This window comes from Rhinopithecus bieti, unplaced genomic scaffold (genome assembly GCF_001698545.2).
Source record: "Rhinopithecus bieti isolate Rb0 unplaced genomic scaffold, ASM169854v2 scaffold_1527, whole genome shotgun sequence".
Classification (NCBI taxonomy): domain Eukaryota; kingdom Metazoa; phylum Chordata; class Mammalia; order Primates; family Cercopithecidae; genus Rhinopithecus; species Rhinopithecus bieti.
In genome coordinates, this window is record NW_016803625.1 from 326,529 (window position 1) to 346,248 (window position 19,720).

The 19,720-nt window shown below is 38.9% G+C and overlaps 1 long non-coding RNA gene across 2 annotated transcripts in view; it reads left to right on the plus strand.

The window, feature by feature from the left end:
* The window catches only part of LOC108541306 (uncharacterized), a 30,916-nt gene extending 11,419 nt beyond the window's left edge, over positions 1 to 19,497 (plus strand). Inside the window, exons 1-3 of one of the 2 annotated variants that reach the window (XR_001888930.1) lie at positions 8,325 to 8,474; positions 9,284 to 9,477; positions 19,192 to 19,497. This is a non-coding gene — a long non-coding RNA (uncharacterized LOC108541306). Of the gene's footprint in view, positions 1 to 8,324; positions 8,475 to 9,283; positions 9,478 to 19,191 lie in introns of those variants that run through there. The other variant, XR_001888931.1, reaches the window with a different exon arrangement.
* The last annotated feature ends 223 nt before the right edge of the window (positions 19,498 to 19,720 follow it).

Consider the following 19,720-nt stretch of genomic DNA (forward strand, 5'->3'; position numbering starts at 1 on the left):
TTTTGCTTTCTTTTTTTTTTGAGACGGAATCTCGCATTGTCACCTGAGCTGGAGTGCAGTGGCACAAACTCAGCTCACTACACCCTCCGCTTCCCGGGTTCAAGCGATTCTCCTGCCTCAGTCTCCTAAGTAGCTGGGATTACAGGGGCCTGCCACCACACCCAGCTAATTTTTTGTATTTTTAGTAGAGATGGAGTTTCACCATGTTGGCCAGACTGGTCTCGAACCCCTGACCTCGTGATTCACCCACCTTGGACTCCCAAAGTGCTGGGATTATAGGTGTGAGCCACCGTGCCTGGCCCTAAACTTTTTTTTCCTTTAAATTAAATAAGCAAATTCCCCTTTCCTTTCCACTTTTTTCAGTTTGACTGTTAAAACTGATAAAACTCCTAATATATCCCTCAGTATGCAAGGAGTGATACACAGAAAACTATATCAAACATGAAAGCTTTCAGATCACACTGAAAACACTGGATGGCTCTACATACTTTATAAACATTTACACTTTAGGAGAAATTTGAGGACTATTTCATGAGATTCTTTGAGGTAATTCATTGAAGTAACCAACCCTTCAGTATTCTCCCTATATTTACCCCTGCCCATGTATGCTCTCTTTCATTTCTTCATGCCAGGCCTAACTGACATACACCTTGCTCTACATCTAGGGCCTACAACTTCAGGAAAAATCAGAGTACATAGTAAAAGCAGTGTCCTGGTGACCTGGCATGCTGCAACCCTGGCTCCCATCTCAAAATTGCCCATAAATGTATCTGTTTTCCTAGGACCTTCCCCAAAAAAGTTACACTGAGCCTTGTCTAGTAGGGGAGCCTTGCCTTAGATATAGTGTCCATCTCAAATTTGTTGCTTGAAGTCATCCTAACACATCCACACAAGGAACCTAAAGGAGCATGACCTGACCCTCCTCATTTGTTCTTTTTCTGTTCCTGCTTTCGTCCTGTCCTTGAGTGATTTCCAATTGGAGACGCCTCTTATTTAACCTACCATTTCTGTAGGCAAAGATTTCTTAATCAGTATTACAGACGACGCAATAAACAAAAAGATTAGCAAATGACAAAGTTATAAAATTAAGAATTTCTGTTTCTTAAAAGATACAATTGAGACACTGGAAAAACAAGATAGGAAAAAAAGTTTGCAATGCATACAGCAAAGAGATCCTACAGATTAATAAGAGAAGTACCTAGAAAAATAGATAAGAAACTTGATTGGCCAGGTGTGGTCAATCTTAGCACTTTGGGAGGCTGAGGCAAGCAGATCGCTTGAGTCCAGGAGTTTGAGACCAGCCTGGACAACATAGTAAAACCCCGTCCCTACAAAAAACAGAAAAATTATCCGGGTGTGGTGGCAGGCACCTGTAGCCCCAGCTACTTGGGAGGTGGAGGAGGGAGGATAACCTGAGACCAGGGAGCTGAGACTATGGAGAACTGTGATCATGCCACTGTATTCTAACCTGGGTGACAGAATGAGACCCTGTCTCAAAAAAAAAAAAAAAAAAAGTTAAAATCCCGAAACTTAATTTGGTACACAAATAATGGGATACACAATTGATCAATCAATATATGAAAAGGTATGTAGCATCATTAGTCAAAAGGGAATTGAAATTAAAACTATAAGGAGTTAACATTACCTACCCAGTGATCAGAATGGTTAAGAATATCGATACAAAGAGTTGATGTGGGTCACTTGGGGTGACTCATGCCTATAATCCCAATGCTTTGGAAGACTGAGGCAGGAGGATCCTTTGAGGCCAGGAGTTCAAGACCAGCATAGGCAACATAGCAAGACACTGTCTCTACATAAAAATTAAACCATAATTTCAAAAAATTTAACCAGGTGTAGTGTCATGTACCTGGAGTCCTAGCTACTCGGGAGACAGAGGTAGGACGATTCCTTGGCCCAGAAATTCAAGGTTGTAGTGAGCTATGACCACACTACTGTACTCCAGCCTGAGAGACCCTGCCTCTATTGAAAAAGATAAAAAGTTGATTTGGATAATTTGTTAATGATCTGGAACTCTCACACACTTTTGGTAGGACTATAAATTGGTCCAACTTTGCAAAAATAGTATTAATCTGCTAAAATTTTAATCTCCTAAAATCTTAGGGACATGCCCACCAGGAATGCAAACATGCATATCAAAGCTACACTGGAAGTTGTTAACAGTATTATTTATTCTAGCTATAAATTGCAAGCAACCCCAATGGAATTAGAATGGATAAATAATATGTGATATATTCATGGAAATTCATTCAGCAGTGAAAGTGAACACACTATAGCTATGTACACAATGTGGATGCATCCCACAAACATAATATTTCCTGAAAGATACCAGACACCAAATAATATAAATGCATGATTCTATTAATGTATACTCAGAAATGAAATTTTAGAAGTTAGAATATTGGTTACCTTTGAGGAAAAGAAAAGGGGTAGTTAACCTTGCTCCAGAATACCCCTGGCTGTCTGGTGGGTAATTCTACCCTCTGCCCCAAGTCTGATGTCCCACTCCAGACGACAAGCAGGTTTCCCAGTCTTTCTACCCGATTCACCAATGGAAGGGATGGTGGAACTATGTTGTAACAATGGTCAACAACCCAGATTTTCCTAAACGTTGCACACACATGCATAACTATTTGTTCATATTGTTCCCTCTGCCTAGCATGGAATTCCCTCTTCTCTCTCAGCAGAGAAACCCATACTCCCAATTCAAAAGAAAAATGGCACCACACGAGGTCAGAGAAAGAGGCAAGAAGTTTTAGTCAACCTGTCTTTGATTATTGGCTTGCCATATGCAGTCTACGTGTACTTGGTCATTGCTTAACTTTTTAGCCTGTTTCTCACGTATGAAATGAGAATAATGATATCCAGCTCATGGGCTGTTTAAAGGAATACATGACATGATAAGGTAAAAGCTTATTACATATTATTTTTCTTTGTTTTCCTTTTTCCTTTGCAGTATCACTTGCTTTCAGCTATGTACTGGCACCACTCAGAATCATTTTAGAGTCATTAATTTTATTTACTTTTCTCTTTTATTTCTTTTAACTTTTTTTTTTTTTTTTTTTTTAATTTTAAAGGCATAGTCTTGCTTTGTTGCCCAGGCTGGTCTCAAACTTCTGGGCTCAGGTGATCCTTCTGCCTCAGCCTCCCAAAGTGCTGGAATTACAGGCATGAGCCACAGTGCATGGACCCGAGTCATTGATTTTGTTTTAGTTAATTTAATTAATTAATTAATTTGAGACAGAGCCTCACTTACTCTGTTGCCCAGGCTGCAGTGCAATGGTATGATGTTGGCTCACTGCAACCTCCCTCTGCCTCCTGGGTTCAAGGGTTTCTCCTTCCTCAGCCTCCCGAGTAGTTGGGATTATAGGCATGAGCCACCATGCCCAGCTAATTGTTGTATTTTTAGTAGAGATGGGGTTTTACCATGTCAGTCAGGCTGGTCTTGAACTCCTGACCTCAAGTGATCCACCTGGCTCAGCTTCCCAAAGTGCTGGGATTACAGGCATGAGCCACCGCCCATGGCCCCAACTCATTAATTTTAAAAAATATTTATTTAGCCTGGGTGTACTTGGTAGGAGCTACGGTTAGAAAAAGAGCAAGATAGGATTTGCGAGAAATTATTACTTTGGCTAAGAATAGCAAGTTAGTGAATAAGAAAATGTCTAATGAAAAAATAATTTTCAGAAATTCTAAGAAAACTTTAAGAGATTTTAAAGCCATTTTGTGCAAGAGACTAAATTTTTTAGATAACCAGAGAGATAAATCTACAGTAGCTATGCTGATCTAAAGGTATTGGTATCTAGCTTAATAGGTGTGTCAATGGGAAGATTAAAAAAAAAGATATGACACATGAGACATTAAGAAGGAAGAAGCATTAGAATTTTTTAAAATAGATACTGTATAAAGAATAGTACAGGCCAGGCATGGTGGCTTACACCTGTAATTCCAACACTTTTGGAAGCCCAGGCGAGAGTATCACTTGGAGTCAGGAGTTTGAGAACAGCCTGGGCAAAAAAAGCAAGACCCCATCTCTAAAATAAAAAATTTTAAAATTTAAACTAAAATTAAAAAAAAAAAATTAGCCGGATGTGGTGGCATGCACCTATACTGGGTGACAGAGTGAGACCCTGCTGAAGAAGAAGAAGAAGGAGAAGGAAGAAGAAAAGAAGAATGAGGAGAAGAAGGAGGAAGAGAAGTGGTAGAAGGAGGGTGACAAGCAGAAGAAGAAAGAAGGAGAAGAAGAAGAGGAAGAGGAGGAGAAAGAAAGATAAGGAGAAAAGAAGAATAGTATAATGTGAACCTGTTTTGTATTTTTTGGTTTTGTTTTTTTTAGAGACAGGGTCTCACTAAGTCATCCAGGCTGGATTACACTGTCTCAGTCATAGCTTACTGCAGCCTTCTATACTACAGGCACACACCACCATCCCCCGCCTGCCTTTTTTTTTTTTTTTTTTTTTTTTTTTTTTTTTTTTTTTTTNACCTGTAATTCCAACACTTTTGGAAGCCCAGGCGAGAGTATCACTTGGAGTCAGGAGTTTGAGAACAGCCTGGGCAAAAAAAGCAAGACCCCATCTCTAAAAATAAAAAATTTTTAAAAATTTAAACTAAAATTAAAAAAAAAAAATTAGCCGGATGTGGTGGCATGCACCTATACTGGGTGACAGAGTGAGACCCTGCTGAAGAAGAAGAAGAAGAGGAGGAGAAAGAAAGATAAGGAGAAAAGAAGAATAGTATAATGTGAACCTGTTTGTATTTTTTGGTTTTGTTTTTTTTAGAGACAGGGTCTCACTAAGTCATCCAGGCTGGATTACACTGTCTCAGTCATAGCTTACTGCAGCCTTCTATACTACAGGCACACACCACCATCCCCGCCTGCCTTTTTTTTTTTTTTTTTTTTTTTTTTTTTTTTTTTTTAAGATGAGGTCTCTGTGTTACTCAGGCTGATCTCAAATTCCTACACTCATGCAGTCCTACTGCTTCAGCCTCCTGAGTAGCTGGGATTATAGGCATGACCCACACTGCACCTCGCAATTTCAAAGTTACATAGAAATTGTATTTGTTTACTCTGAAACCAAAAACCTACCAATATTTTATCAATCTAACTGTGTGTGCTTCCAATGGTGTTAGCTGAAAATTTCAAATATTCAAAACAAAACACACTGTTATAGAATAAATTCATCATGTTGATTCTAAATAACATTAAACATGTTTTATTAAACATCATTACTTTAATTTTTAAAAGATGAGACTTTTGTCACTTCTGTCAAAATATCTATCTTGGAAAAAAGAAAATAGGATGCAGGAAAACATCAAGTGGCAACTGTTGCTACATAGCTAGAAGGCTACATATGTTTCAGTTATTAGACAAACATTTCCATGCTGTGTGGCTTTTAAAAAGATTACTGCCCCTGTAATGGGACATAAATCTTAACAATACATACAATTTGACAACTTGAAATTTATTGGTATTGTTATGAGCTGTTTAACTGACAAAATTGTACCTTGACATTTGAATAAAACATCTAATATGCAATTTGCTTAACATAATTTGCATATCATCTGCTATAATATAAACTTTTATTGTAACAATGGGAATATAAGATATAAAGACATTTTTACATACTAGACGTGAACCAATGAATCCTTTAAGATGAAATGTGAAATCCTGGCAAGGAGGGGGAAAGAACAGAACATATTAACGGAATGCCCTAAGATGGTCTGGGAACACTTACCCCAATCAATATTTCAAGCAGATCACATAGCAAAGCTACTAACTGAGCTAAGCACTGAACTAAGATACGTAACTAAGATACGTAAAGAATAGAGAATAAAAATTTGTAATACACAAAATAAATTACATGTTTACAGTTGTGGATATATAAAAAGCCAGTATTTAAAAAAAAGATTCTGGAAGAATCATGGCTTGCCAATAATCAAAATTGATTCTGGACTGTTTCATCAATGGAAGATCTTTTGAAGTAACAAGATACTAATAATGGGGAAGATACACTCAGGAGAGGAAAAAAAAAACCTTCTGATATGAAATCATGGAATATCACAATAACTATTTAATGGGAACAAATATTCCTACTGAAGTACTAAACTTTAATGTTCCTATTACAATACTAAACTGGATATTACTCATCTGACAGGAGACAGTTGAACCTTACTGTTATGCTTATACAAATGTTTGGAATGTAACTTAATCTGGAACAGTATTTGCACCTGGAACTTTTGTTATAATTTCATGAAATTTGCTTTATGAGTTTCCACTGCCATTTGGGAGTAACCTACATTCAGTCCTTGCCTCTGTGTTAGTTTGTTGCTGCATTGCTATAAAGAAATACCTAGACGGACACAGTGGCTCACACCTATAATCCCAGCATTTTGGGAGGCTGAGGGGGGCAGATCACTAGAGCCCAGGAGTTTGAAACCAGCCTGGGCAACACAGTGAAACCCTGTCTCTACAAAAAATACAAAAATTAGCCTGGTGGTGCACACCTGTAGTCCCAGCTACTCGGGAGGCTAAGGTGGGAGGATAACTTGAGCCCAGGAGACGGAGATTGCAGTGAGCCATGATTGCACCACTGCACTCCAGCAGCTGGGTGATAGAGTAAGACCCTGTCTCAAAAAAAAAAAGAACAGAGTGAGAGAGAGAGAGAGAGAGAGAGGAGAAGGAGAGAGAGACAGAGAGAGAGAAAGAAATACCTGAGGCTAGGTAATGTATAAAGTAAACAAGTTTCATTGACTCACGGTTCTGCAGGCTGTACAGGAACTGAACACACCCACATAGGGTATGTACAGAAGCAGATGCGCTGGGGCCTCAAGGAAGCTGACAAGCATGGCAGAAGGCGAAGGAGAACCAGCACGTGACATGGAGAGAGAGGGAGAAGATGTCATACACTTGTAAACAACCAGATCTCACGTGAACTCAGAGCAAGAACTGACTAGCACCAAGAGGATGGCGCTAAGCCGTTCAAGAGGGATTCACCCCAATGATCCGAACACCTCCCACCAGGCCCCACCTGCAACATTGGGAATTACATTTGAACATGAGATTTGGAGGCAACAAACATCCCAACTGTATCAGTTTCTACCCTGGTACAGGAGTCTTCATTGCATATAGTGCCCTGCCATATTGGGTGCCCTGAATTTCTTTCAGTTCTAATAGGTACAAAAGTTAGCTGCTTGTGGGCAGTGAGTAACATTCATGAACTTTATGGAGGCTACAGAATTGCCTAGCTGTTCAGTTTGAGGATGCCCCAGTGGAGGGCTATCTCTTAGATACCTTAATAATTAATCTTTTTGCACATAGCATCAACTTCCCAAGACACAATGTATCCAAACGTTAGAAGAACAGAGTTCATGAATGTTTATGCCTAAGCATGGACTTTGCTGAAAGTTGTGGCTTGTTTATGTGGGTGTGTCTTTAGTTAGGTACCCTATATGGGTGTGTCTTTAAGTACCCTAACCCTCTAAGGTGTGTCGCTAACCCTCTAAGGTTAAGGTACTTAACTAAAGACACACCCACATAGGGTACCTTGGAGTTTAGGGTACTTATTTAAAGACACACCCACATAACTCTTACTATGCTGCTCTGACTCACAAATAAAGGTGGAAACTGGCAGGCATAATTCCTGTTCCCTTATTTCATGTACATGTCTGAGAGTAACTGGGCTCCCCAGAGCACTTGTAGATCCAGGTCATGATGGATTCCCAAGCATTAAAAACCACATCTGTTAGGGTCTAGGACAGGAAACCCAGACTTTGTTATGCCTAAGTGCCACTCCAGAGTACACAAAAATGAGAACATATTAGAAAAGATCTTACAGCTTCTCAAGCAGCTCTGTAGTTCATTTATTCCCAATCTTCTCTTAACCCTAAGGTGCTGGTGTTGCTGGTCGAGGACAGTTTCAAAGCAATAATTTCAGAGCCTATGAGCTGCCTCTGTGTATACAATGATATGTGTCATAACTCTCCTAGTTCCTGCAAAAGAGCTGTAATTCTTAGGATTGGGGGTGCACACTTTAAAGGAGTATGTTGATAGAAACCTGTTATAGGAATTCATTTTCCCCTCAAGCCACTTCATGGAAGCACAAGTACAATTTGCAAATTTAGTGAGGCCATAATTCAGGGATGCACTGGATTTGGGCTTCAAACTGAGTACACAGAGATCACTAGAAGACTTAGGGAAAAAAAGGAAGAGACCCTATGAACAAGGGGGAAAAACTGACAGATGAAAAGAGTGAAACAGAATGATAACTGCCAGAGGAAGGGATGAAGTTTTATTCCCTACAACAACATCCTTTCTTGTACTGCCTAGGTGCAGAGGCACATCTGCTGCCATGATAGGAGTTTCCTAGAAAGTGGTGAAGAGACCATAGCCTAATGCAAGTAGAGAATTGGGACTAGGAAAAATAAAGCCATGAAATAATGAGTCTACTGTGTTAGAGGTAATTTATTGCTGCTTCCAAGATTTAACATATAGAGTAAAATCCTAAATGTTGAATGAAAGAATCCAAAAGTTGAACATAATATAAGGTGTCCTAGGATCCCTCAAAAAAATTAAATACCATTGGTTTAGAGAGAGGTATTCTATGGATTGACGTTTCCTGGGAATTTGGGGGGTTGAGGAAAAAAATATGTTTAGTATTTGGTTATATAACACTATTTGTTTAAATACATACACATTTTAACATAAGTTCGTTGTCTGAGAATTTGCTCTATTTTCGCATATCATCAATACTTCTAGGAAAGAGTTTCCAGAACATTTTATGAAACTTTAATCAGTGGGTATCTATAAATTTTATTGGATTATGATGCCATATAAACAGGTAAGAAGCCATTTTTTCCCCTAAAACATTATCCACACAAAATGTTCTTATAAAAACCATGAACTTTGTCTTTTCTCTTTGGCCCTACAACTTCACTGCCACCAGAGCTGGTAAACAGTTCTTAGGATTCCATGCCTCAAAAATGTACTTTCAGGCTAATCTGTTGTTGGCCAAGAAAAAGCTATAGGGCCATAATAACAGGCAATTTGTAGCAAGACAGACTTGAATTTAAAGTACCTTATCACTTCGCCCACCACACTGGGCCCTGAAAAACCTTAAGATCACTGAGCCCCTTTCAAGTCAGGAATTATCTAGTGGACTAGTACCTCATCGTCTTCTTTCAAATATCTCCAACCTATTTTCCATTGCTTGTATTGAGGCTCTTTCTTTATAGATCTCATGTTGCATCCTGATTGTTTTCCTAATAGAGCTAGCAGAGAGAGACAGCATGTTCCATTTATGCTTTCTGGACTCCTGGGATCCTAGAAGCCAGCTAAAGCACATAGTTGTAGAAAGAGCTACTAGCTACAGAACAGAAGAGCCAATCTTTCCTTGTGTATTCTGCCAGAACAAATTCTAGCTTTCCATTGGCTGGCCCCATTCCACCTCACTCCCGTGCCAGGTAAGTCTTTTGAGTCATCAAGCACAGCCAGGCTCACCCTGTTAGATATGTATACCCCCAGATTAAAACCTAATGCTTCCCACCTCACCCACTCCACCTGGCTTCTCATTCTGAAAGTTGTACTTTATTAAGGGCCTAATTGTTCTTTTTTTGTGCCTTACCTCCACTCCCTAATTTGAATTACTCAGTTTCTTTTGTTTTTTCATATTGAACATTTGATACACAATGTAATTATTCATAATTCTTATTTACTATCACAGTCTCATCATTTGTACACACAGGACTTCCTTCCTTCTCTCCTTCCAGCCTTCTTTATTTTTTATTTTTTTACAAACCGAGTCTTGCTGTCACCCAGGCTGGAGTGCAGTGGCATAATCGTAGCTCACTGCAACCTTGAAATTCTGGGTTCCAACAATCCTCCCACCTCAGCCTCCAGAGTAGCTAGGACTGCAGCCATGTGCCACCATGCCCAGTTAAGTTTTATTTTATTTTGTTTTGGTTTTTATTTTTTTAGAGAGAGAGTCTCACTTTGTTGCCCAGGCTAGTGTTGAACTCCTGGGCTCAAACCATTCTCCCGCCTTGACCTCCGTAAGTGCTAGGATTACAGGTGTGAACCACCATGCCCAGCCTTATTATTATTTTTTAAAATTTATTAGTGTAGTCAGTGTCTCACTATGTTGCTCAGGCTTGTCTTGATCTCTTTGGTTCAAGCAATCCTTCTGCCTCAGCCTTCTGAGCAGCTGGGACTACAGGTATGCACCACCACACCTGGCCAATTTATTATTTTTTATTTATTTTTATTTTAAAATATTTTTTGATTATTGTTTTTATTATTCACTGACTATTCCCCAAATATTTAAAACATTATTTTGTTGAGACAGGGTCTCGTTCCATCATCCAGGTTGGAGTGCAATGGCATCATCGTGGCTCACTGCAGCCACAACCTCCTGAGTAGCTGGGACTACTGATATGTGTTACCACACCTAGCTAATGTTTTGTTTGTTTGTTTGTTTGTTTTGTAGAGAGGTGGTCTCACTATGTTGCCCAGGCTGGTCTCAAACTCCTGAGTTCAAGCAATCCTCTCACCTCAACCTCCCAAAGTGCTGGGATTACAGGTGTGAGCCACTGCACCTGGCCTTATTTTTTTAGAGACGGGGTCTTGCTGTGTTGCTCAAGCTGGTCTCAAACTCCTGGGCTCAATAAATCCTCCTGCCTCAGCCTTCTGGATAGCTGGGATTAAAAGGCCTAAGCTACAGTGCCTGGCTCAAACCTTTTATTTTAATAATTTTATATATTGCACAAAAAGTAAAAGACCATTTACGAGTCTACCACAGGAAAACTAGAGCACAGACAATAATTTACATCCACCTCTGTGGTTCTTCCTTATCTTGTTCCCTCCTGCTTTGATTTGAATGTGTTTCCCCAAATTCTTGTGTTAGAAACCTAATCTTCAATACAACAGTGTTAGAATGTGGGGCCTAATGGGAGGTGTTTAAGTCATGAGGGATGGACCATCATGAATGCATTAATGTTGCTATAAAAATGGCTTGTGAGACTGGGCTCAGTGGCTCACTCCTGTAATCCCAGCAGTTTGGGAGGCCGAGATGGGGAGATCATTTGAGGTCAGGAGTTCAAGGCCAGCCTGGCCAACATGGTGAAATCCTGTCTCTACTAAAAATACAAAAAATTAGATGGGGGTGGTGGCACATGCTTGCAGTCCTTAGGTGGCTGAGGCATGAGAAACACTTGAACCCAGGAGGTGGCAGTTGCAGTGAGCTAAGATTGGGTCACTGAACTGCAGCCTGGGAGACAAAAGCAAGACTCCATCTCAAAAAAAAAAAAAAAAAAGGGACTCGTGAGGGTAGGTTTCTCTTTCTTCTGTTATATGAGGAGGACACGGTGTTCCCTCTGAAGGATGCAGCATTCAAGGTGCTATGTTGGAAGCAGAGAGACTGGACCCTGACCTGTCAATGTCTTAATCTTGTACTTTCCAGCCTCCAGAACTATAAGAAATAAATTTCTATTCTTTATAAATTACCCAGTCTCAAGTAGTCTGTTATAGCAGCACAAAACAGACTAAAACACCTTTATCCCCCACTGCATCCAAGGTAATCACTATTCTGAATCTTGTGTTCATGATTATTTTGCTTTCCTTTTACTATGGTACTGTATGTATGCCTAATTAATTAATTAATTGTAAAGATAGGGTCTCCCTATGTTGCCCAGGGTGATCTGAACTCCTGGGCTCAAGCAGTCCTCTCACCTCAGCCTCCCAAAATGCTGGGATTACAGGCTTAAGCAACTAAAACTGGCCGTATGTATGCCTTAAAGGTTTTAACTGTTACATGACTCATTTTCATTTGACTTCAGACTTGAGCCCTCATATGACTGCAGTGTTCAGTCTGTTAGTCTGTCATGGTCTTGCATGAACTAAAGACAAACTGAAAGTCAGATAAATAGTAATTCAAAGACACTTGACTTCATGACATCTGTGCCTTATTTGTGAAAGAATCCAGTAAAGATGCTCTAAAAGATAGGAACCAAAGATATACTATGAGTATTTGCCTTTTCTTTATATCTATTCCTTTAAAAGCTTTAGAGAGAGATTACCTGATAAGTAACACTCTGAAGATTTCTGATAGTTTGCTGTTTTTCTCTTCACTAGTCTTCTTTACCTGAGAGTGTTCTACTCATTGTTTAAGATACATTTCAAAATTCACCTCAGGGCAACAAATGCAAACATAGACAAATGGGATTACATCAAACTAAAAATCTTCATAGTAAAGGAAATAACAGTGAAGAGACAATGTATAGAATGGGAGAAAATATTTGCAGACTATGCACCTAAGAGGTTAATACTCAAAATATATAACGAATGTAAACAACTAACAGCAAGAAGACCACCCAACTGAAAAATGGGCCAAAGATGTGAATAGACTTTTTTTTTTTCCAAAAGAAAACACACAGTGGATAAGTATGCAAAATCTCAACATTATTAATCATTAAGGAATCAAAGAAATGCAAATAAAAATCACAATAACACCCTACACTCCTATTAGAAAGGCTACCATTAAAAAGACAAAAGATAAACAAGTGTTGGTGAGGATGTGGAGAAAAATGAACCCTTGCACACTGTTGCGGGGAATGTAAATTTGTATGGCTATTATAGAAAACAATTTAGGGATCCCTAAAAAAATTAAAAGTAGAGCTAGCATATGATCCAGCAATCCAACTACTGGGTATATATCCAAAGGTAATGAAGTCAGTATGTCAAAAAGATATCTGGCCTCTCATATTTATTGCAACACTATTCACGATAGCCAGATACAAAAATCAACCAAGATAAAGAAAATATTGTACTTACATAAAATAAAATACTATTCAGCCAAAAAAAGAAGTCTTGTCATTTGCAACAACATGGGTAAACCTGAAGGACATTAGGTTAAGCGAAATAAGCCAGGCACAGAAAGACAAATACCACATGATCTCCTTTATATGTGGAATCTAAAAATTTTATTCTATAGAAATAGAAAGTAGAATGATGATTACCAAAGGCTGGGGTTGTGGGGAGTGAGAGAGGAGATATTGGGAAGATGTTGGTCAAATAATACATAATTATAGTTAGAAGGAATAAGTTCATGCACAGAATGGTGACTAGTTAATGAAGATATATTATGTTCTTGAAAAATGCTAAAAGAGTTTAAAAATGCTAAGTGTTCTCACCACAAAATGATAACTGTGAAATAATAGATCTGTTAATTAGCTAGATTGAATCATTCCACAATGTGTATATATTCAAAACATTATGTTGTACATATTAAATACATATAATTTTATATGTCAATTTTTAAAAATAAATAATTTGAAAAAAAGTAAAAGTCACTTCAGAAAATCCTTGTACAACTCTCATAGGCATATAGTTCTCCATCGTTTGTTCTTTAAGTGCATGCCCAAATCATTATTCTGGAATTTATCTCACTTTGTGATGATTATTTCTAGAGAAGCCTGTCTTTTCAAGTCACTGAGCTATTGAAGAGATGGTCTCACTCATCTTTGTCTTTTCCAGAAATTAGTCCCATACCAGGGCAATAGTAAATATTTGTTTAGTAAATGAATGAATGAATGATAGGCATTATTTCCGATTATTAGTAGTGGAAAAGAATGGGGCATAGTGTTGCATGTCTGTAGCCCCAGCTATTTGGGAGGCTGAGGCAGGAGGATTGCTTAAGTCCAGGAGTTCAAGGCCATTCTGGGCAACATAGTGAGACTCTGCCTCAATATATATTTTTTTCTTTTTACAAAAAGAAAACATTACCAAAATGTCTACTTATGGTCCCAGACTACAATAAGAATGTGCTGTAACAGGAGTGAACTTAAAATTGTTTCCATATCTGCTCACCCTACTAGGCTTTTTCCTTATAAATGATATCACTGAATAGAAAATGATGGTAAATCAGGTTTAACAATCATGCAGTAATCACAGTAGTGGTGGGTACTATAACTGATTATAACTGAGGCTGAGGATTACATTCATTTACATCCTCAGGAAATTCTGACTAAAATGGCAGATTTGGAGACGGTAGAGGGAACAGTAGCAGACAAGGAATTTATTTATTTTTATTTATTTATTTATTTGAGACAGAGTCTCGCTCTGTCGCCCAGGGTGGAGTGCAGTGGCGCGATCTCGGCTCACTGCAAGCTCCGTCCCCCGGGTTCACGCCATTCTCCTGCCTCAGCCTCCTGAGTAGCTGGGACTACAGGCGCCTGCCACCGCGCCCGGCTAATTTTTTGTATTTTAGTAGAGACGGGGTTTCACCCTGTTAGCCAGGATGGTCTCGATCTCCTGACCTTGTGATCCGCCCGTCTCGGCCTCCCAAAATGCTGGGATTACAGGCGTGAGCCACCGCGCCCGGCCTGTTTGTTTATTTTTTAGAGACAGGGTCCTGCTCTGTCACCCAGGCTAAAGTGCAGTGGTGCCATCCTAGCTCACTGCAGCCTTGATTTCCTGGGTTCAAGTGGTCCTTTCACCTCACCCTCCTGAGTAGGCTGGTACTACAGGTGCACGCCAGCATGCCTGGCTTCAGGCAAAGAATTTAAACAAATATTTGGAAGATGGAAAGCAGAGAAGGAGCAATAATTAAATTAGTAGAGCAAAGTAAGCTGCAACCTAAATGCCTGCAGAAGGGAATACCAAAGAGAAGCAAATAGAATTGCTTCAGGACTCTGGTAAACAGTTAAAATAAGGAGCAAGACAGGACTGCTGGAAACAGAGGGAAACTCCAAAAAATCTATACTCAGCGTACCTAGACTACCCTACAAATGCCTTCTTATCTCCCACCACGAACTAGATGTTTAGTCTCTGGATATATTGAACTGGAGAAGCTCTGGGATAGGAGACACCAGCTTAGCAGATGGTGGTGGGGGAGGGTTAACTTCAGACACTGAAGGTGGCACCCTGAGTTCATTTGTTCTTTTCCCAAAATGCCAACAATCAGACCTATGCCCTATCGGACAGGAGATCAGGGGATTTCTTCATGGAAAAATTGAGTAGTCTTGGGATCCTCCAACCAAAATTCAGCTTTTACCCAGGTAATCGAGAATTTAACCAGCCAATAAGCTTTATACTGCCTTAACCTGAAATATAGGTGATTAGCCAAAGATCTCCAGATGTTTGAAAACGACCCCTTGACACGAGAGGCACAAGTTCAATCAACCTAATATGGAAAAGGAACCCAGAGAATATTGAGATAGGGCAAGAAGAAGAAAAGAAAATCTTTTTAAAAAATCAGTAATATTCTCAGAGAAACAAGAGAAGATATTGCATCCTCGCAACAAAAAACAATGTTACTTTGTAGCAAAGAAATAAGATGCTATATTTTAAAAGGAATAATTTGGGAACCCTCCCCCCAAAAAAGTCCTCTTAGAAAAAAATGACAAATGAAAGCGTTAAGAAAATAGAACAACAACAACAAAAAGCAATAGAATATAAGAAAAAAATATAAGAAAATCCAGTAAGTTTGGGCCAGGTGCAGTGACACATGCATATAATCCCAACACTTTGAGGCCAGAGGATGACTTGAAGCCAGGAGTTTAAGACCACCTTGGGCAATAAAGTTAGGCCCCTATCTCTATGAAAAGATAAAAAGAAAAAAAGAAAATTCAGGAATTTCAATATCTGATTAATAGACTTCCAAAAAAATAAAGAATAAAGAAAATGGAAATGAGGGAGTTATCAAAGACACAACATAAAGAAAATTTTTCAAATTGAAAGAACAAGAGTCTATGTGTTTAAAGGGTCCACTCAGTGCCCATAGTAGCAAATGAAGACCAACAACAAGGCATAGAATGCTATAAATAATATGAAGATTCTTTAACCTAAAGAGGGAGAAAAAAAGTAGTATGTGGAGGATTATCTCATCAGACTGCAAGAGCAGTAAGTACATGTAAAAGACAGTGCAGCAATGCTCTCACAATTCTAAGGAAAAATTTTCAATCGAGTTTTATATTCAGCCAAACTATTCATTAGTTATAAGAAAAAACCAAAGGTATTTTCAACATGCGAGTCTCAAAAAATATACTTCCCTTCCATTCTTTCTTAAGATATTACAAGCCATGGCCGGGCATGGTGGCTGAAGCCTGTAATCCCAGCACTTTGGGAGGTCAAGGAGAGTGAATCACCTGAGGTCAGGAGTTAAAAGACCAGCCTGGCCAACATGATGAAACCCCATCTCTACTAAAAATACAAAAAAATTTGCCAGGTGTGGTGGTGCACCCCTGTAATCCCAGATCCTCAGGAGGCTGAGGCAGGAGAATTGCATGAACCTAGGTGGCAGGTGGTTTCAGTGAGCTGAGACCAGGCCACTGCACTTCAGCCTGGACAGCAAAGTGAGACTTCATCTCAAAAAAAAAAAAAAAAAAAAAAAAAAAAAAAGATACTATATTACAAGCCAGATGTGGTGGCTCACACCTGTAATCCCAGTGCTTTGGGAGGCTGAGGAGGAAGGGAGCCCTTGAGCCCAGAAGTTCAAGGTGTTGAACTATGATCACACCAGTGCAGTCCAGCCTGGGTGACAGAGTGAGATCTTGTCTCTAAATTAAAAAAAAAAAAAAAAAAAGATAATATTTAATGAATTACCGCATCCAAACGTATTTTTGGTCATCCTGGATCTTGGAAATTAGCAAATGATGAGCACTGAGATCCAGGATGTCCCCAAATAAAGGCAGGGTAAAGGAATTCCTGGATGGCAGCTATGTATCTGGGATTGATAAATAATCTGATGCATTTTAACTATATACAAAATAGTATTGAGGATATTTTGAAGACCTTTCTGAGAATTTGGAAAGAATTTTTGATAGGTATGTGGGAAAATAAGTAAATTGGAGAGATTGATAATTTGTATCTCAGAAGAAAAAATGGAAACAAGAAAACATTTCAAAATGAAAAACTATATTACATAGTGAATCAATAGTAGATTATATTTTAATATTCATACTATTCTTAAAAGTGATAATTTAAAATATTTGGAGAAATTTTAGGGAAAGACAAATGGGGTTGTATATATCCTTATCTACTATGATATACATAACTAATAAAACAAGAATTAGCAATATTAGCATATCATTAGAAACTCCTTCACCTCAGCAAAATGTATGAATATTGAAAGTTGGTAGCATTTAAATAATAGGATGAGAAAGGTAGGGGAAAGCTTATAGTTTGCTACAATTTGTTATAAGCTGTTTGTTATAGTTTGTTCAATTTGTTCCATTGAACTTTTAAATTATATGTATACATTATTTTAATACAAGTTAAAATTAGTTAAAAGTCAAAAGTATTACAAATTATTATCCTATACACACAGAATCACATATAGAATACACTAGCCCTGTGTTAGTCTAGATCCTCCAAAGAGCAGAAGCCAAGATAGGATTAAATATGAAAAATATTTATTAAGGTAAATACTGATGAAAGAAACATGGAGATTTGGGAGAGGCTAGGAGAGCCATAGGACTATTATGCATGTCTGATTTTGAGTGAAGAAAAGAAAAAAAGAAAGGAGGAAGGTAGGCAGGCAGGAAGGAAGGGAAAAAGAAGGACAGGTAGAAGCAACTTTTACTGTTGTGTAATCAGAGGAAAAGTCTACAAGACCACTGGAGGGTCCTCAAACCAAAGTAGACTGGCTGGGTGTGGTGGCTCATACCTGTAATTCCAGCACTTTGGGAGGCTGAGGCAGTCAGATCACCTGAGGTCAGGAGTTCAAGACCAGCCTAGCCAACATGGTGAAACCCTATCTCTACTAAAAATACAAAAATTAGCTGGGTGTGGTGATGCACACCTATAGTCCCTGCCACTCGGGAGGCTGAGGCAGGAGAATCGCTTGAACCTGGGAGGTGAAGGTTGCAGTGAGCCGAGATCATGCCACCGCACTCCAGCCTGGGTGACAGAGCGATGCTCCATCTCAAAAACAAACAAACAAAAAACACAAAGCAGACCATCAGAAGAGTCCTGGCATCTCCCAGGAACAGGCCTGCCTTCCTGCTGGATGGAGCAGCTCCTGGAAAGTTTGGCTTCAGTGCAAACCTAGAAATTGATTTCAGACCACAGAGGTAAGAGCTCTTGACCCATTAGACTTCCTGCTGTAGAAGAGCTAAGAGGCACACTCTCATGGTTGCCACTGCCACAAGGACTGTATTGAAAATAAAAAGATTTTATGTCATCTATTGAAATAAGTGTTTTCAAAATCAAATTAGCAGGGGTTTTTGTTTCTTTCTTTTTTTTTTTTTTTTTTTCATTTGAAAAGAAGGGATTCTAGTATTACCTATCACTTAGGAGCTTTGTGAGAATAAAGTGAATAGAAAGATTAGATAAATGGATATAGATATGTCTTAATCTCATAGCCTGTCACATAGAAAATGCTATATAGTTGTACATTAGGTAACAATGCTACAATAAGGTAGACAGTTTGGGTTTTTATTTATGTTACATCATCTTCCCCTTCCTGACACATGGAAGACTACTGTGTCACTAGATTTGATGAAAAAATGTGAGCAGAAGTGATGCATATCATTTTTAGGCAGGTGCAGTAAAAGTCCATTCACAATTCTTCATGTATCTTTCCCTACTGGTCATGAAGGAGGCCTCAAGTTGAGATGAAAGAGCTAACATACATCAAAGTAATCTGGATCTCTGGAAAATCCACAGAAAACATGTGCCCTAGAATAATTCCTGCACCTGCAGCAAACTTTGCATAAAGGGAGAAATGGATTTTGTCTACATTTTTTTTTTTCTGAGACAGAGTCTTGTTCTGTTACCCAGGCTAGAGTGCAGTGGCACAATCTTGGTTCACTGCAACCTCTGCCATGGGTTCAAGCGATTCTCTTGCTTCAGCCTCCCAAGCAGCTGGGATTATAGGCATGCACCACCATACCCGGCGTTTTTTTTTTTTTTTTTTTTTGTATTTTAAGTAGAGATGTGGTTTCACCATGTTAGCCAGGCTGGTCTAGAACTCCTGACCTCAAATGATCCACCTGCCTAGGCCTCCCAAAGTGTTGGGATTACACACGTGAGCCACTGTGTCCAGCCAATTTTTTTCCATGATAGCAACATAACCTAGACCCTCCTGATGAATGCAGCTATTATTGTTGTTATTTCTAAAGATCCTCTCATTGAACAAGTGACTGAATTTCTGTGTTTTTGTTTTTTTTGTTGTTTTGCAGTAATGTGGAACAAGTAACAGTTTCATTTTTTAAGAATGCTGTTGTAAAATAAGGAGAGAAAAATGGAGCTGATTGAACCATCAGAATGCAATGCAAGTCTGATTCTGAGTGAAAAAGAGGAGTAAAAGAAGGAGGAAAGCAGGCAGGCAGGAAGAATGAAAGACAGGTGGAAGCATGTTTGACTGAAGTAAAGTCTAAGGAAAAGGAATTTGTAATTTGGAGAAAAATTGTTAATTTTTCTTTTTTCATAGCCACATCCAATCTATTACTAATTCTTTTAGACTCACCTTCAATAAATATGCCAAATCCAGAACTTTTCACCATTTTGAAACCATCTTAATCTCCTGTGTGGGTTAGCGCGCGCTCTCTCTCTCTCTCTCTCTCTCTCTCTCTCTCTCTCTCAGTCTTGGCCTGCGGCAACCTCCACCTCCTGGACTCAAGCGATCCTCCCTTTATTTCACTGTATAGAAAAATTAATTCAAGATAGATTAAAGACTTAAATGTATGACCTGAAACAATAAAAATTCTA